Here is a 14,484-nt window from a genome sequence, read left to right as displayed (position 1 = left end):
CAAAATGGGCAGCGGCAAAAGGCTTGGGTTGACCAGTGGGTTACCCTTTTCCTTTTGCGCCCCCGGTAGGTGCACCCACACATGTGAGGTACCGTTTTCATCGGGACACCTGTGGGATCGCGAGAAGGTAGGCCATGTGTTGTTGGCAGTGTGTTTCGGTGAGTGGCCAGAGCGAAATGTCTGAGAATTGTCATAATTTCCAGCCTATTGCAGAGACATTTCCCTGTGTCCACTCACCGAAACACGTCATCACCAACAGATGTCATACCTTCTCGCGTTCCCACAGGTGTCCCGACGAACAAGGTACCTCACATGTGTTGGTGCACCTACCGGGGGCACAAAAGGAAAAGGATAACCCGCTGGTAACCCCAAGCCTTTCACCACAGCACAATTTGTTCATGTGGGCAACCTACAGATTTGGGCATAGGGTGTCGAAGCCAACAAGGAAAACGGGGAACCCAATGCATTTCCCAAAAGAGGACACCCGTTGGAATGCGCAGAAGTCTGACTTGCATGAAGCGGCCCAGAATTTATTACCCAGAACCCCAGACTAATTGAACATTGTGTTATTTCCTCACCAAATATCACACTTTGTCTGGGATTGTGGCTAATAAAAACTGCGGCAATTTGCGCAAGGCAGACCTCTGTGGATTCCCAGGGGAGTCGTCTTTTGGAAAATGCATGGGGTTCCCTGTTTTCCTTGCTGGCTTCGACACCCTACGCCCAAATCTGTAGGTTGCCCACATGAACAAAATGGGCAGTGCCGAAAGGCTTGGGGTGACCAGTGGGTTACCCTTTTCCTTTTGCGCCCCTGGTAGGTGCACCCACACATGTGAGGTACCGTTTTCATCGGGATACCTGTGGGAACGTGACAAGGTAGGCCATGTGTTGTTGGCGGTGTGTTTCGGTGAGTGGCAAGAGGGAAATGTCTGAGAATTGTCTTAATTTCCAGCCAATTTCAGAGACATTTCCCTGTGTCCACTTACCGAAACACGTCGCTGAGGGGAACCCTAAATTAGCAGCGAATGATGTACTGCAACGGGGGGTGGCCCTCAACCCCCCCCACCCCAAATGGAGGGCCCCACCTCATGCAACCCTCCCTGGGGGCTGATATCTGCTCCTAGGAAGGGGCATCTGACCCCAGGGAGGGATGCATGAGGTGGGCCCCCCTATCTTCCACCAGGGAGGGTTGCATGAGGTGGGGCCCTCCATTTGGGGTGGATGGGGTGAGGGCAACCTCCCGTTGCAGAACATCATTCGCTGCCAATTTAGGGTGCCCCTCAGCCCCCCTAAAAAGCAGCCTATGTATTTGTATTATTTTTTTTGTTTACCCAACTTTGCTTGGTGCAGATGGCCACATTAGTGTGGCAATCTGCCCCCAGGGTGCCCAAACCCTACTGCCCCATCTATTGGGGGTCCTGACCCCCTTTTGTGGTGACCTTCTCCCCCCCACCCCAAATAGCTGGGCGGACACCTCATTGTGCCCTCCCTGAGCCTCCTAGGAAGGGCTGCATGATGTGCCCCCCCCTCCGTTCGGTGTGGGTGAGGTGAGGGCCACAACAAATGGTGGGACAGGCCCCCCAGTGGGAGGGGCAGTAAGTTTTGGGCTCCCCAGGGCCAGATTGGCACACCAATGTGCCCCTCTGCACCAGGGCAAGTTTTGTAAACAAAGAAAAGATGGAAAATGGAGGAACGCTTTTTAGGGGGGGTGTGAGGCACCCCAAACAGTTTGGGAAGTTTCTAATGGGATGGGGCATTGACCCCCTCCCCCCAGCTGCAATGGAGTGGGTGCCATGTCATGCAGCCCTCCCTGGGACCAGATATCTGCTCCTAGGAACGGACGCCTGAGCCCAGGGAAGAGTGCAGGACAGCCCCCGCATTATCTGAGCCCTGGGGAGGGCTACATGCGATGGCCCGCCCCTCCAATTTGGCCATGTGTGGGTTCCCACGGGTGTCCTCTTTTGGAAAATGTGTGGGATTCCCAGTTTTCCTTGCTGGCTTCGACACCCTAGGCCCAAATCTGTAGGTTGCCCACATGAACAAAATGGGTAGTGGCGAAAGGCTTGGGGTTACCAGTGGGTTACCCTTTTCCTTTTGCGCCCCCGGTAGGTGCACCCACACATGTGAGCTACCGTTTTCATCGGGTTCCCACAGGTGTCCCGACGAAAAAGGTACCTCACATGTGTGGGTGCACCTACCGGGGGCGCAAAAGGAAAAGGGTAATCCGCTGGTAACCCCAAGCCTTTCGCCACAGCACAATTTGTTCATGTGGGCAACCTACAGATTTGGGCCTAGGGTGTCGAAGCCAGCAAGGAAAACAGGGAACCCCATGCATTTCCCAAAAGAGGACACCCCGGGGAATGCGCAGAGGTCTGACTTGCGCGAAGCGGCCCAGAATTTATTACCCAGAACCCCAGACAAAGTGAAGATTGTGTTTTTTCCACACCAAATATCACACTTTGTCAGGTATTGTGGCTAATAAAAACTGGGGCAATTTGCGCAAGGCAGACCTCTGTGGATTCCCACGGGTGTCGTCGTTTGGAAAATGCATGGGGTTCCCTGTTTTCCATGCTGGCTTCGAAGCCCTAGGCCCAAAACTGTAGGTTGCCCACATGAACAAAATGGGCAGCGGCAAAAGGCTTGGGGTGACCAGTGGGTTACCCTTTTCCTTTTGCGCCTCCGGTAGGTGCACTCACACATGTGACATACCGTTTTCTCGTTTGGCTACTCGGGCGCTTTGATGCTTAGCTAAATTCTTACTTGCAACAGTTGGGAGATTAATACCTGTGAGGCAATGCCGATGAGGATACTGCCATTATGTTAATGGGAGCCAAAAGACTAAGCAACGCTAGATTGACAAAAGCACGCAATCCGGTAAAGATCTCCATATAGTCCTAAAGTTTTTTGGGGGTAAAAAAAAAAATCGGGACACCTGTGGGAATGCGAGAAGGTAGGCCATGTGTTGTTGGCGGTGTGTTTCGGTGAGTGGCCAGAGCGAAATGTCTGAGAATTGTCTTAATTTCCAGCCAATTGCAGAGACATTTCCCTGTGTCCACTCACCGAAACACGTCGTCACCAACAGATGTCATACCTTCTCGCGTTCCCACAGGTGTCCCGACGAAAAAGGTACCTCACATGTGTGGGTGCACCTACCGGGGGCGCAAAAGGAAAAGGATAACCCGCTGTTAACCCCAAGCCTTTCGCCACAGCACAATTTGTTCATGTGGGCAACCTACAGATTTGGGCCTAGGGTGTCGAAGCCAGCAAGGAAAACAGGGAACCCCATGCATTTCCCAAAAGAGGACACCCGTTGGAATGCGCAGAGGTTTGACCTGCATGAAGCGGCACAGAATTTATTACCCAGATCCCCAGACTAATTGAACATTGTGTTATTTCCCCACCAAATATCACACTTTGTCTGGGATTGTGGCTAATAAAAACTGGGGCAATTTGCGCAAGGCAGACCTCTGTGGATTCCCAGGGGAGTCGTCTTTTGGAAAATGCATGGGGTTTCCTGTTTTCCTTGCTGGCTTCGACACCCTACGCCCAAATCTGTAGGTTGCCCACATGAACAAAATGGGCAGTGCCGAAAGGCTTGGGGTGACCAGTGGGTTACCCTTTTCCTTTTGCGCCCCCGGTAGGTGCACCCACACATGTGAGGTACCGTTTTCATCGGGATACCTGTGGGAAAGCGACAACGTAGGCCATGTGTTGTTGGCGGTGTGTTTCGGTGAGTGGCAAGAGGGAAATGTCTGAGAATTGTCTTAATTTCCAGCAAATTTCAGAGACATTTCCCTGTGTCCACTCACCGAAACACGTCGCTGAGGGGAACCCTAAATTAGCAGCGAATGATGTACTGCAACGGGGGGTGGCCCTCAACCCCCCCCACCCCAAATGGAGGGCCCCACCTCATGCAACCCTCCCTGTGGGCTGATATCTGCTCCTAGGAAGGGGCATCTGACCCCAGGGAGGGATGCATGAGGTGGGCCCCCCTATCTTCCCCCAGGGAGGGTTGCATGAGGTGGGGCCCTCCATTTGGGGTGGGTGGAGTGAGGGCAACCTCCCGTTGCAGTACATCATTCGCTGCCAATTTAGGGTGCCCCTCAGCCCCCTAAAAAGCAGCCTATGTATTTGTATTATTTTTTTTGTTTACCCAACTTCGCTTGGTGCAGATGGCCACATTAGTGTGGCAATCTGCCCCCATGGTGCCCAAACCCTACTGCCCCATCTATTGGGGGTCCTGCCCCCCATTTTGTGGTGGCCTTCTCCCCCCCACCCCAAATGGCTGGGCGGACACCTCATTGTGCCCTCCCTGAGCCTCCTAGGAAGGGCTGCATGATGTGCCCCCCCCTCCGTTCGGTGTGGGTGAGGTGAGGGCCACCACAAATGGTGGGACAGGCCCCCTCCAGTGGGAGGGGCAGTAAGTTTTGGGCTCCCCAGGGCCAGATTGGCACACCAATGTGCCCCTCTGCACCAGGGCAAGTTTTGTAAACAAAGAAAACATGGAAAATGGAGGAACGCTTTTTAGGGGGGGCTGTGAGGCACCCCAAACAGTTTAGGAAGTTTCTAATGGGATGGGGCATTGACCCCCTCCCCCCAGCTGCAATGGAGTGGGTGCCATGTCATGCAGCCCTCCCTGGGACCAGATATCTGCTCCTAGGAACGGACGCCTGAGCCCAGGGAGGAGTGCAGGACAGCCCCCGCATTATCTGAGCCCTGGGGAGGGCTACATGTGATGGGCCGCCCCTCCAATTTGGCCATGTGTGGGTTCCCACGGGTGTCCTCTTTTGGAAAATGTGTGGGGTTCCCAGTTTTCCTTGCTGGCTTCAACACCCTAGGCCCAAATCTCTAAGTTGCCCACATGAACAAAATGGGTTTTGGCGAAAGGCTTGGGGTTACCAGTGGGTTACCCTTTTCCTTTTGTGCCCTCGTGAGGTGCACCCACACATGTGAGGTACCGTTTTCATCGGGACATGTGTGGGGATGCGGGAAGGTCGGCCACGTGTTGTTGGCGGTGTGTTTCGGTGGGCAGCCAGAGCGAAATTTCTGAGAGTTGTCTGCATGTCCAGCCAACTTCAGAGACATTCCCTTGTGTCCACTCACCAAAACACGTCGCCAACAACCGATATCATTGCTTCTCGCGATCCCACCGGTGTCCCGACGAAAAAGGTACCTCACATGTGTGGGTGCACCTACCAGGGGCGCAAAAGGAAAAGGGTAACCCGCTGGTAACCCCAAGCCTTTCGCCACAGCACAATTTGTTCATGTGGGAAAACATACAGATTTGGGCCTAGTGTGTCGAAGCCAGCAATGAAAACGGGGAACCCCATGCATTTCCCAAAAGAGGACACCCGTGGGAATGCGCAGAGGTCTGTCTTGCGCAAAGCGGCCCAGAATTTATTACCCAGAACCCCAGACAAAGTGAACATTGTGTTTTTTCCCCAACAAACATCACACTTTGTCCTGGATTGTGGCTAATAAAAACTGGGGCAATTTGCGCAAGGCAGACCTCTGTGGATTCCCAGGGGTGTCCTCTTTTGGAAAATGCATGGGGTTCCCTGTTTTCCTTGCTGGCTTCGACGCCCTAGGCCCAAATCTGTAGGTTGCCCACATGAACAAAATGGACAGTGGCGAAAGGCTTGGGGTGACCAGTGGGTTACCCTTTTCCCTTTGCGCCCCCGGTAGGTGCACCCACACATGTGAGGTACCGTTTTTATCAGGACACCTGTGGGAACGCGAGAAGGTAGGCCATGTGTTGTTGACAGTGTGTTTCGGTGAGTGGCCAGAGGGAAATGTCTGAGAATTGTCTTCATTTCCAGCCAATTTCAGAGACATTTCCCTGTGTCCACTCACCGAAACACGTCGCTGAGGGGAACCCTAAATTAGCAGCGAATGATGTACTGCAACGGGGGGTGGCCCTCACCCCCCTTGACCCCAAATGGAGAGCCCCACCTTATGCAACCCTCCCTGGGGGCTGATATCTGCTCCTAGGAAGTGGCATCTGATCCCAGGGAGGGATGCATGAGGTGGGCCCCCCTATCTGCCCCCAGGGATGGTTGCATGAGGTGGGGCCCTCCATTTGGGTTGGGGGGGGGTGAGGGCAACGTCCCGTTGCAGTACATCATTCGCTGCCAATTTAGGGTGCCCCTCAGCCCCCCCTAAAAAGCAGCCTATGAATTTGTTTTATTTTTTTTTGTTTACCCAACTTCGCTTGGTGCAGATGGCCACATTAGTGTGGCAATCTGCCCCCAGGGTGCCCAAACCCTACTGCCCCATCTATTGGGGGTCCTGCCCCTCATTTTGTGGTGGCCCTCTCCACCCCACCCCAAATGTCTGGGGGGGAAACCTCATGCTTCCCTCCCTGAGTCTCCTAGGAAGGGCTGCATGATGTGCCCCCCTCCGTTCGGTGTGGGTGAGGTGAGGGCCACCACAAATGGTGGGACAGGCCCCCCAGTTGGTGGGGCAGTAAGGTTTGGCCTCCCAAGGGCCAGATTGGCACACCAATGTGCCCCTATGCACCAGGGCAAGTTTCGTAAACAAAGACAAATGGAAAATGGTGGAATGCTTTTTAGGGGGGGGGCTGTGGGGCACCCCAAAGGGTCTGGGAAGTTTCTAATGGGATGGGGCATTGACCCCCTCCCCCCCAGCCGCAATGGAGTGGGTGCCATGTCATGCAGCCCTCCCTGGGACCAGATATCTGCTCCTAGGAACGGACGCCTGAGCCCAGGGAGGAGTGCAGGACAGGCCCCCCCATTAGCTGCCCCTGGGAGGGCTACATGCGATGGGCCGCCCCTCCAATTTGGTCATGGTGGGTTCCCACGGGTGTCCTCTTTTGGAAAATGCATGGGGTTCCCAGTTTTCCTTGCTGGCTTCGACACCCTATGCCCAAATCTGTAGGTTGCCCACATGAACAAAATGGGTAGTGGCGAAAGGCTTGGGGTTACCAGTGGGTTACCCTTTTCCTTTTGCGCCCCCGGTAGGTGCACCCACACATGTGAGGTATCGTTTTCATCGTGACACGTGTGGGGATGTGGGAAGGTAGTGCACGTTTTGTTGGCGGTGTGTTTCGGTGGGTGGCCAGAGCGAAATGTCTGAGAATTGTCTGCATGTCCAGCCAACTTTAGAGACATTCCCCTGTGTCCACTCACCGAAACACATCGCCAACCACAGATATCATACCTTCTCACGTTCCCACAGGTGTCCTGGTGAAAAAGGTACCTCACATTTGTGGGTGCCCCTACCGGGGGCGCAAAAGGAAAAGGGTAATCCACTGGTATACCTAATCCTTCCGCCACAGCACAATTTGTTCATGTGGGCAACCTACAGATTTGGGCCTAGGATGTCGAAGCCAGCAAGGAAAACAGGGAACCCCATGCATTTCCCAAAAGAGGACACCCGTGGGAATGCGCAGAGGTCTGACTTGCGCGAAGCAGCCCAGAATTTATTACCCAGAACCCCAGACAAAGTGAACATTGAGTTTTTTCCCCACCAAATATCACACTTTGTCGGGGATTGTGGCTAATAAAAACTGGTGCAATTTGCGCAAGGCAGACCTCTGTGGATTCCCAGGGGTGTCCTCTTTTGGAAAATGCATGGGTTTCCCTGTTTTCCTTGCTGGCTTCGACACCCTAGGCCCAAATCTGTAGGGTGCCCACTGTAAAGACCGGTGGGGGTGTCTGTACTTCTACTCTCTATGTGGTAGAGGAGAGGCACAGAGGACCCCAGCCAGGATTCTCTATTATTGGTAACGTAGTCGAGCAATCAAGGCCTAGCCTCTCAGGAGGTGATGTGGGCTGGTTCTTAAGTACAGTGTAGTCCCCGAACCCCCACAAAGGAATGTCCACACACTGTATTACTGAAAACACAGTCTTTATATAATTAATATTCAAAGGTATGTACACGATCATAATAACGCACTTAGTACTTGGAAGTCAATAATGACAAATATATACACGTCTAGAGTAGTACCACTAATGTTATCAAACCTCATTAAAATGCATCAACTGTACGGTTAAAATGTCACACAGATCAATAACGAGTAAACCAGCAATAGAGATAGGAAGGAACGCAAGATGGTTGAAACAATAGGCAGAATACTGACCCCTACCACTAGGCACAGTTCTGTATGGGGATCCCCCCACCTGGGCAACCTGTAAATAAACATATATAGCACAAGCCCAGTCCATATATTGTCCGATAGTCTTACTTCTTCCTATTAAGGTTTTACCCCCCCAATGTACCTGGTGGAGTAGAGTTCTCCGACGATGCACCGACCGATCCTTCTTGAGTGCCTCCCTTTCAGGCGGGAGCCACGGATCGTCGAGAGGTGTCGGGGAACTTGGTGTTCGGTGTCGGGGAATCGACGGCCCTTCTTGACTGCCCTCCCCTTCAGGCGGGAGTCACGGGTTGTCGAACGTCCGACGGTGAACCGGGTGAACTACGGCAAGGAAGTGGCAGCTTCGTTCCTAGCGGTGCTCGTCGACGACAGAGCGTTGGCGTCCTGCAAGGAAGAGGCGTGCGGGGCACCTCGATGACAATAGCTCCGGACTGCAAAGAGATGATGAAGAACTGTGGCCCAGCAAGGGCGTCGAGTCGTAGACGAGTCTGCGGTCTGTAGGTGGTGGGAAACCCACCGGTGGATACTCCTCGGCGCGTCGACGGTTGGGCCTTCTCCAGTGGGAGACAAGCGGGTGACGATGCAGACGAGAGCGTCCGATGATCAATGAAAGTTTTAAGGCAAACGGGAGCACAGCGGCTCCGGTCGGCGACGGCGGTCGTCGACAGTGGCGGACAACAGTCCGAGTGCTTCTCCTTGGAGTTCTGCAGCAGTCCCCGTATCGGGTCGGCAGCCTGTCGTAGGTCTGTCTACCAGGGAGAGTTGGCAAAGATCAGCTGTGCACGATGGTCCCTCGTAGCTCGGGAAGAGGACGCCTTACCAGGTCCTCTCTGGGTCAGTCCTTGGAGGCACAACAGCTTTCAGATTGTGAAGGAGAGCAACAGCAATTCTTCTCGTCCAGCAGGGCTTCAAGGTCAAGCGTCAGTTAATCCAGTTACTCGTCGTAGTGGAGACTTCAGCTTCTGAACACGATTCCTAGCAGGGAGAGGTCCCCAGATATACTGTTTATCCCCCATTCATTCCGCTGGGTCACACTCAAGCATCCAATCACGACTACAGGCATTCATGCAGGCAGGCAGCCAATCAGGCACACGAGGTATTCAGGCAATTCTCTTCTCTCCAGACACTCACAACAAGTTATGTGTATTGGGACAAGTACCGAGCCATTCAACACTCCAAGCTGCATTCATACCGGTTTCGGGCAGGGTTGTCTCAGTCATTATGTCAACCACCGATACTAGACACCCACAAAACAGAATGCATATTCGTCACACACTCTATTCACCCAGTTCCCACCCACAGGAGGTACCCACAACATACATCACCGGGAAGGCTCCAGCTAGTCTGACTGGGCCTTCACAACAACACCATATATGGCACTTCCATCCAACAGCCAGTCAGGGGGAAGGGACAGAGTCAGGGCTTCCCAGGACTTTGGGAAAACAAGGTAATGGGTAATAGAAAGCAAGAGGCTACCGGGGCCATCTTGTTTTCCTTCAGGGATCAACTGTTCCCAATGGCAGGGCCAGGGTATCCCAAAATGGAGGATACTCCGCGCACCTGTCAAATTCAGCATGGAGCTGCCACCAGCCCATACCCTGCCCTGTGGGCCACCCACAGGTGCCCAAAAACATACACTAGGGGCACAGGGTTGTACCCCCACCATGGGTGCCATAAGGGTATCCCACGGGTCTGTTCACCAAACCAAAAGAAAGAGAGCTGCACCACCAGGAGTCCCACATGAACTCCTGCGCGGAAAACACGACAGAACACACGATAAAAAGCAGGAGAAGGATACGGAGGCCTTGTCCCTCCGATGCATTTCCAGCATCACAGTCGCCCCCCCAGACTGAGGTGGAGGGTGCCTAATCTCCCACGGGATAGACACCCTCATCCAGACGGTCAACATACCTTCTGGAAAGGCCATCTGCATTATCGTGACTCTTCCCTGGTCTGTGCTCTATGGTGAAGTCTAGCCCTTGCAGGCTAATGGACCACCTGAGCAGTTTCGGGTTTTCACCCTTCATCTGCATAAGCCACTTTAGGGGCTTATGATCTGTTTGGACCTTGGAGGTAGACCCCGTAAATTAGGGCCTAAAACGCCTAAGGCTCCAAACTATACTAAAACATTCCTTTTCAACAGTAGCCCACCTAAGTTCTCTACCCTTGAGTTGTCTACTGATGAATATGATAGCATGTTCTCTCCCGTTGTCATCTAACTGGGACAAGACAGCTCCAATTCCGGTGTCGCAGGCATCCGTCTGGACGATAAAGGGTCGGCTGTAGTCAGGCGCACACAACACAGGTGCCCGACCAGACTTTCTTTCAAGCCTTTAAAGGCCCTCTGACAGTCTTCAGTCCAATTGACCTTCCTAGGCTGCTTGGGTGAAGTCAGAGCTGTCAGTCGTGCAGCTATGGTTCCATAGTCCGCCATGAAATTGCGATAGTACCCAGTGAGTCCCAAAAAGGCTCTCACCTGGGTTTGAGTAGTGGGAGTCTCCCAGTCCTGTACATCCTGTACCTTACTGGGGAGAGGTTGGATTTGACCCCCTCCTACCTCATGACCAAGATACGTGACTTTCCCCTGAGCTATCTGGCACTTGGTGGCCTTGATAGTGGGGTTAGCCCTCTTTAAGGCCTGCAACACTCTACCCAGGTGTGTCAAGTGCTCTTCCCAAGTGGAACTGTAGACGGCAATGTTGTCTAAATAAGCCACACAAAAGGCTTCCAGCCCACTGAGAGAATAATTGACCAATCTCTGGAAGGTGGCAGGGGCATTCTTTAACCCAAAAGGCATGCACCTAAACAGGTAGAGTCCCTCTGGGGTGGAGAACGCCGTCTTTTCCTTGGCATGGTCCGTCAGAGCTATTTGCCAATAGCCTGAGGTGAGGTCAAAGGTGCTCACAAATTTGGCAGCCCCTATGGTGTCCACAAGCTCATCAGCCCTGGGCAATGGGTGCGCGTCAGTTTTGGTGATGGCATTGTCTCCTCGGTAGTCCACACAGAACCTCCAATCCTTGGTACCGGCCTGGGAACTTGCCTTGGGGACAAGGACCACTGGACTGGACCAGGGACTGGTTGAGGGTTCAATAACACCCAGATCCAACATCTTGGCGACCTCAGCCTGGATGTGGTTCTTAACCGTATCTGACATTCGGTAGCTCCTGCTCTTGACAGGCACGCTGTCACCAGTGTCAATCTTGTGCTGACACAACAGTGTAAGGCCTGGCGTCAGCAAAAACAGAGAGGCATACTGCTGGAGCAAAGTCCTGCAGGCCCTCTGCTGCTCGGTTGTCAAATCTGGAGAGAGCTGTACTCCCTCCACTGAGCCATCCTGAGGGTTGCTATGCAGCAAATCAGGAAGGGGCTCACTCTCATCCTCGTCTTGCTCTGAAGCCAGCAAGAGACATGAGACTTCTGCTCGCCTGTGGAACGGCTTGAGCCTATTAACATGGAATACCTGAGGGGCTACCCCTGGGATTCCCATGTCAACCAGATTATTGACCTCGCCCATCTTGGAGACTATCCGGAAGGGTCCAGTCCATTTATCTGCCAATACCCGAGGCTTGGTAGGCTCTATAACAAGGACCTCCTGTCCCGGAGTCCAATCCACTTGCGATGCTTTAAGGTCATGCCAGTATTTGTTCAGTTCCTGGCTGGCCTTGAGATTCGCTGTTGCTTGTCCCATCATCTGTGTCATCCTCCGTCTGAGGCCTAACACATAGTCCCCCACTTGCTTGGCGGGACCGGGAGGGGTGGCTTCCAAACCTTCTCTGATCAAGGCGAGGGGCCCCCTCACGGGATGTCCAAAGAGCAACTCAAAGGGGCTGAAACCAACACCCTCTTGAGGTACCTCTCGGTAAGCAAACAGCAGGCATGGCAGGAGGAGATCCCATTTCCTCCTTAGGGGCTCTTCCAAAGCACCTAGCATACCCTTGAGAGTTGTATTAAATCTCTCAACCAGACAATTGGTCTGGGGGTGGTAAGAAGTGGAGAACTTGTAGGTTACCCCGCATTCTTTCCACATGGTTTTCATGTAACTAGACATGAAGTTGGATCCTCGGTCAGAGACAACCTCTTTGGGGAATCCAACGCGGGTCAAAATGCCCAGGAGGGCCCAGGCAAGCACCTTGGCAGTAACAGTCCGAAGGGGTGTAGCCTCAGGGTACCTGGTGGCATGATCAACCAAAACCAGGATGAACCGATGTCCACCTGACGTGGGAGGGTCCAGGGGACCGAAAATGTCGATGCCCACCCTCTCAAATGGTGTGCCAACCACTGGTAATGGTTGCAGTGGGGCAAGGACACTGCATCCAGTCTTGCCAGACAACTGACAGGTTGGGCAGGTCCTGCAGTGGGACTCCACTTCTACTCCCATCCGGGGCCAGTAGAAATGGGCAGAGAGTCTCTGCTTAGTCTTCTTGGTACCAAGATGACCAGCCAAGAGCACCTCATGCGCCAACTGCAGTTTAAGGGACTGTAAACCTGGGGTACCACCAACCTCTTGAGGGCACCAGGTTCAGGCTTAGTGGGCTCACTAACAAGGAGCTCACCCTCCCAATAATTCCAGAACGTCCTAGGCACTTCACCGTGTGCCTGGGTCAGGGCCTGTTTCCTCAGACCCTCGAGAGAGGGACACTCTCTCTGTCCTTTGCAGGAGTCTGCCCGGGAGGGTCCCCCTTCAGCCAACAAGCATTGAAGATCGGGATGATCCTCGGGGTTAAGAACCTCTCCCAAAGGAGAGTCTTCTGGCTCTTCACCCTCAGGAGTTGAGACGGGGTTTACCACTGGACCCAGCCTGTCCGGAGCATGGATCCCAATGGGTGCTGTAGGAACAGCAGGAAGAGAAGGGGCTCCCTCCACAGAGGTGGCCTTCTTGCTCTTCCTTCGTCGTGCCTTAGGCCGTGCCTTCGGCTCGGGTACCTGACTCACAGCCAGACCCGGTGTCACCTGTGACCTAGTGACCGCAGCAGCAGTCATGGGAAGACCATCTGCGATCAACCCCAACTCGACTAGATCGTTACCTAACAGAATGTTAGCGGGGACGTTGTCCTGAACCAGGACAGGAAGCTTTGCTGTCTTGTCTCCAATTATGAGTGTGACTCGGGCTACAGGCGATAATTTGGGAGGCCCACCAGCTAACCTGGTGGTTCTCAGAGGAGCATCTACATAGTCCTCTGGCTTGAGCAGGGTCCTGTCCACCACTGTCATGCTTGCCCCAGTGTCTCTCAAACCAGTAGAAGGCTGGCCATTCAGGACACGTCTCAAAAATCTACGGGTGTTCTGTGGGATAGTCACCAGTACTTCCACGTACTGGTCCCAGGCCCCAAGGGACACTAAGGAAATCTCTACGGGAGCACCAAAAGTGATCCCGGTAGAGGAGGGGAGGACGGTGGCCTCCACCTCAGACATGGGGTAAGGGTAGGTCAGGCTGACAACCTGTACTCCGAGTGCCTTACCTTTACACTTGGAGTCACCCCTTTTGTGATCCAGAGCCCCACACTCCTAACAAGTGTCGGGAGTGCAGGGTACGGTACTGGAACCACCGGGAGCCTGCTTTGCAGCAGGTGGACCACTACTCTTATTCCCACCCACAGATGACTTATCCCCACTAGATGTTTGGGTCTTAGGAGAGGAGGGTTTAGATTTATTCGACTGTGACTGCTTTTGGGACTCCTCAGCTTTCTGAGAGGCCCCCTTTTCTTTGTCCTTGTCCTTCCCACTGGAGTCCTTATGGGACACCCGGTGGGAGACCCACTTGTCAGCCAACCTAGCCAGCTTAATGGGATCCAAAATGTTCTGGTCAGCAACATACTGACGCAGCTCCGGTGAACAGGGTTCGGAAAAATGCTCAAAAAACAACAGGTGGGACAATTCAACAAAAGTTTTCAGCTTGTAACCATCAATCCACCCCATCATATTCATGTGCGCAGCACTCATCCAGTCAACCCAAGACACATTATCTCTTTTCTTAAAATCCCTGAACTTTTTAAGGTATTGGGTAGGTGTCTTGCCAAACTTGGCAATCAAAGCAGATTTCATACACTCATACTGACCCCGTTCTTCCACACTCAGCTTCAGAATACAGTCATATCCAGTTTGAGGCACTCTGCTTAGCAAACACTTAGCCCAATCTCTTTTGTCAACATCATGAATTGCACAAGCCATTTCAAATGCTTCAATCCATTGGAGGATATCAGAACCCTCCGAAAACACACCAACCAAATCCTTCATAAATTTAGTGGCTGGGGACCTGACACTCACACTGGGTTTCGCTGAAGTCTCCACTCAAGCTTTCTCTAGCTGGATTCTCTGACATTCAGTGTCCTTGTCTTTGAGTTCAAGATCCCTATTCTTGAGTTCAAGAT

The sequence above is a fragment of the Ambystoma mexicanum genome, chromosome 11 (genome assembly GCF_040938575.1).
Source record: "Ambystoma mexicanum isolate Mex_15411 chromosome 11, UKY_AmexF1_1, whole genome shotgun sequence".
NCBI classification, from domain to species: Eukaryota; Metazoa; Chordata; class Amphibia; order Caudata; family Ambystomatidae; genus Ambystoma; species Ambystoma mexicanum.
The sequence above is the reverse complement of the archived record's forward strand: the minus strand, read 5'-3'. Positions refer to the sequence as shown.